Genomic DNA, 5,354 nt, shown 5'->3' on the forward strand with positions numbered 1-5,354 from the left:
ATTTGTGTCGAGATTGTATCGCATTCCCCTATTTTGTTTATTTCAGTTAAGGGTGATATGTGGCGGCCATGCTGATTTCTCGGAGAGGTCTCAACCGTCACCAGAGACAGCTACTCGACTTGACTCACCAGGAGTCTGGATCCAGCCCAGAGATTTACCAGAACCAGAAGCCCAACATTCAAAAGAGACTGTGGCTTTGATCCGCCTCCCTGCCTTGAAGTTCTAGCTTTGATATGCCCGTTTCCCTGCTCTCACCTATCTGCTAAAAGGCTTGACTCTGTTGCCTCAAGAATATATATATATTCCGTTTCTCTAAGTAAAGTACACACCTCGATAAGAACCCTTTCCTGGTGTCGTCTCTCTTTCCTCCCTACCCGCTTATTTTACAGAATCTCGAGTTCCCCTGTTTGTGAATCACCCACGGAATGAAGTGAAGCTGCAGGCCGGTTTCCTTCAGCAGACTATCATTAATAGTGTCAGAGGATGTCACATGGGATGGGTCTCAAGTTGGGGCAATCATTAGATGACTGTCTCTGCCATCCATCAGTCTCTGCTCCATCTTTATCCCTGCACATCTTGTAGGCAAGACATGTTTTGGGTTGAAGATTTTGTGGGTGGATTGATGTCTGCTTTTCTCCTTTACAAGCCCTGCCAGGCTCCAGGAGATTGCCACTTAAGTATGTATATATACTCCTCTGGTTGGAATCTAAGCTAGGATCACTCCCACAGACTCCCTGGATCTTCTCCCTAGGCCTCTAGTTAGTCACCAGAGATTCCCCCTACACCTATTTCCATCGTCACCCCTAGCCCTCTCCTGCTACTCCACTTGATCACCATACCCAGTCCCCTGTTCCCCTCCTATCCTACACAGTTCCCTCTCTCCATCCACCTCTGAGGACTTCTTACTTTCCCCTTTGAGTAAGATTCAAGCATATTCCTTTCAGACCTCCTTTTTACCCATTTTCTTTGGGCCTGTGGATTGTAGCATAGTTGTCTTTCACTTGATGGCTAATGTTCACTTACAAGTGGATACATACCATACATGTGTTTCTGGTTCTGGATTACCTCACTCAGGATAATATTCTCAAGTTCCATTGCTTTGCCTTCAAATTTTATGATGTCTTTGTTTTTAATAGATGAACAGTATTTCATCGAGTAAATGTGCCACATTTTATTTATCCATTCTTTTGTTGAGGGATACCCAATTTGTTTTCACTTCTGGATATTACAAATAAAGTTGCTATGAACATAGTTGAGCATGTTTTCGTATGGCCTAGTGGGGTATCCTTTGCATATATGACAGAGTGGTATAGCTGAGTCTTGAGGTAGAACTATTCCCAGTTTTCTGAGAAACTGACGAATTGATTTCCAGAATGGTTGTGCAAGTTTGCACTCCCGCCAGCAATGGAAGACTATTCAATTTGCTTCACATCCTTGCACACATGTGCTACCACTTGAGTTTTTTATGTTAGTCAGTGTGATGGGTGTAAGATGGAATCTCAGAGTTGTTTTGATTTGACTTTCCCTGATGACTTAAGACTTTGAACTTTTCTCTAAGTGCTTCTCGGCCATTCCAAATTCCAAATTCTTCTGTTAAGAATTCTCTGTTCTAAGAAGGATCAAAGTATCTATACTTTGTTCTTCCTTCTTCTTGAGTTTCTTGTGGTTTGTGGACTGTATCTTGTGTGTTCTGAGTTTCTGGACTAATATCCACTTATCAATGAGTGTATAACATGTGTGTTCTCTTGTGATTGGGTTACCTCACTCAGGATGATATCCTTAGGCATTCATTTGCCTAAGAATTTCATAGATTCATTGTTTTTAATAGCTGAGTAGTACTCCATTGTGTAAACGTACCATATTTTCTGTATCCATTCCTCTGTTGAGGGACATCTGGCCATTATAAATAAGGCTGCTATGAGCATAGTGGAGCATGTGTCCTTATTACTTGTTGGAGCGTCTTCTGGGTATATGCCCAGGAGAGGTGTAACTGGGTCCTCTGGTAGTACTATGTCCAATTTCCTGAGACAGTGCCAAATTGATTTCCAGAGTGGTTGTACCAGCTTGCAATTCCACCAGCAATGAAGGAGTGTTCTTCTTTCTCCACAACCTCGCCAGTATCTGCTGTTATCTGAGTTTTTGATCTTAACCATTCTGACTGGTGTGACGTGGAATCTCAGGGTTGTTTTGATTTGCATTTCCCAAATGACTAAGGATGTTGAACATTTCTTTAGGTGCTTCTCAGCCATTCAGTATTCCTCATTGAGAATTCTTTGTTTAGCTCTGTATCCCATTTATTAATAGGATTATTTGGTCCTCCTTAGAAGGGGAACAAAAGGAAGGAGTTGCAGAGACAAAATATGGAGCAGAGACTGAAAGAAGGACAATCCAGAGACTGCCCCACCTGGGGATCTTTCACATATGCAATCATCAAACCCAGACACTATTGTGGATGTTGGCAAGAACTGGCTGACAGGAGCCTGATAAAGCTGTCTCCTGAGAGGCCCCACCAGTGCCCGACTAATACAGAAGTAGAAGCTCACAGCTATCAATTGGACTGAGCACAGGGTCCCCAGTGAAGTAACTAGAGAAAGGACCCAAGGAGCTGAAGGGGTTTGCAGCCACATAGGAGGAACAATATGAACTAACTAGTACCCCCAGAGCTCCCAGGGACTAAACCACCAACCAAAGAGTACACATGGTGGGACTTATGGCTCCAGCTGCATATGTAGCAGAGGATGGCCTAATCAGGCATTAATGGGAGGAGAGGCCCTTGGTCCTGTGAAGACTCTATGCCCCAGTGTAGGGGAATGCCAGGACCAGGAAGTGGGAGAGGGTCGGTTGTTTAGCAGGGGGAACAGGGAGGGAATACTTTTTTGTTTTGTTTTTTTGTTTTTTTTGTTTTTTTCCTGGAGGGGAAACCAGGAATGGGGATAACATTTAAAATGTAAATAAAGAAACTATCTAATAATAATAACAATAATAATAATAATAATAATAATAACAACAACAACAACAATAATAAAATTCTCTGTTTAGCCTCCGTCGCCTCACTGAGGTATGGGCTCCAGATTCCTGAAAGCAGTGGAGGCTTCAGCGTGGAGCCCAGCAGGCCATTGGTCACCTGAGTGACAATGTGCAGCAGCAGCCAGTTGCTGTGAGGTAAGCATTGTGGCAGGGCCTGGGTGCCCCAGAATGGCACCTCCCTAAGGTGATAGTGTGGCTCAGGCTCCTCCCAGCGTCCAGGCATTGGGTGGTGGGGCCAGGGTGATGCTGCTTAAGCTCCTGCAGAGACAGACCTATAGCTGCCTATCCCACAGGTAAGGGCGCTCTGTCTGCTTCATGAGTGTCCTTGTCTCGGCCTTCTAATTCAGAAAGGTGGTTCTGGAATGGAGCTGCAATCAATACCATGTTTTGTTTGATTCCTACAGAGGCAACATTGCTGGGAAATCCTTTCAGAATCATTTCAGAGGTTCAGTCTATTATCATCATGGTGGGAAGGATGGTAGCATGTAAGCCAACAAGGTGCTGGAGGAGCTGAGAGTTCTACATCTTGATTCTCAAGCAGTAGAAAGAGACTGTCTGCAACACTGGGTGTAGCTTGAATATACATAAGACTTTAAAACCCACCTCCACAGTGACTTGCTTCCTCCAACAAGGCCACACCTTCTAGTAGTGCCACTCCCTATGAGCCAAACATTCAGACATGTGCATCTGTGGGGGCTATATCTGTTCAGACCACCAGAGTGGGTTACAGCAAATTGAGGGATCTCTGCTATAGGTTTCATATGATGGAATCTATTCCTGGCTTTTTAGATTGATGGAAACTAATGATGTTAATACATTTAAGTAGTTCTTATCTGGTAGTGATCTTAGATCTGACACAGAGGTAAGCACTAGATGGTGGTTAAGAATATTACAAATATCTCAAGAGGATATGGTTCAGAATTGGCAACATTCAGACTTTCTACAATCAGATGGTTCCAAGCACTCATTTTTCCATGTAGACTTTTTAATAGAGGTGTGATTTTGTTCTTAAAACTTAAGTCTATCATATATTTCAAAGTATAAGCACCTACCTGAAGAAACCTTTTAGATCATCCTATTTTGTAGGTAAAAAATGTTCAAGAAATAATCTTGCCTTGGAGTGCTGAATAGACTAAGTTGCAAAGACCCACTTTATGTCTCAAGATCTGTGAGGTACAGGATACGGAAACTACGGAGCCAGTACACAGTCAGTTGGGAGCAGTAGCTTGCTTACCATCACTGTCAGTCATACATGCCCATAGTAACTGCCAGGCTGAATCTTGTACTTTTGGTCATCCCATCTAGCTGCATCTGCAAGGGACCAGAAGCCTCCGTGGCTGGGTCTTTCCCTGTTTAGGCCAAGATTCCCAGTGAACTGCTTATACATACTCTTGGAGATTTTACCTCTTCATAAGACAGGCCTCAAAATAGAAGCAATTTTTACCCCACTATTCCTCCTTCCTTATGGACACAATGAATCACATAGGTCCCTTTCAGTAAAAATAAAAATTTAATTAAAAAATTTTTGAAATCATGTGTTTGTATATGGCTGGGTGAAATTACATGTAGGTGCCCATTGGAGGCCAGAAGAGGTCAACAGATTCTCCCAAATTGGAGTTTCAGGTGGTTGTGAGCTTCGTGATGCAGGTGCTAGGAACTGAATCCAGATCTACAAGAACAGTAAGTGCTCTTAACCAATGAGCCTACTCTCCAGCCCCAGCTCTCAGTTTTTGCTTTGGTCTTCAGTGGACACTAAAGGTAAATGACATCCCTTCCACAAAGAGTCGCTCTTTCAGCTTTATGAGGTTGTAGACACAGATGTGTGTGTATCTGTTGTAACAGCAGTAGAACACAGAACATTTAATCAAAGTAAGGGAAAAAACCCCATTCCTTAGGATCTGTAAAGCAACAGTTTCCAAAGACACCCAGGCCACCAGTTCAGTGAAATAGAAGATCTTTCTGTAACAACAACAAAATTCTCTGTTTAACTCTGTATCCCATTTTTAAAAATTTTTTTAATTTTTTTTTCTTATTAGATATTTTCTTTATTTACATGTAAATTTCTCTATTCCTAGTTTCCCCTCCAAAAAACAAAGAAACAAACAAAAACAACAAAAACAAACCCCTGTTGCCTCCCCCCTCCCCATGCCTGCCACCCTACCCTCTCCCACTTTCTGGCCCTGGCATTCCCCTACACTGGGGCACAGAACTTTCACAGGGCCGAGCTCTTCTCCTCCTATTGATGATCAAATTGCAATCCTCTACTATACTGATTGTTCTGTATCCCATTTTTAATTGGGTTATTTGGATTGTTGGTGCCTAATTTT

The sequence above is a fragment of the Mastomys coucha genome, unplaced genomic scaffold (genome assembly GCF_008632895.1).
Source record: "Mastomys coucha isolate ucsf_1 unplaced genomic scaffold, UCSF_Mcou_1 pScaffold7, whole genome shotgun sequence".
Lineage (NCBI taxonomy): Eukaryota > Metazoa > Chordata > Mammalia > Rodentia > Muridae > Mastomys > Mastomys coucha.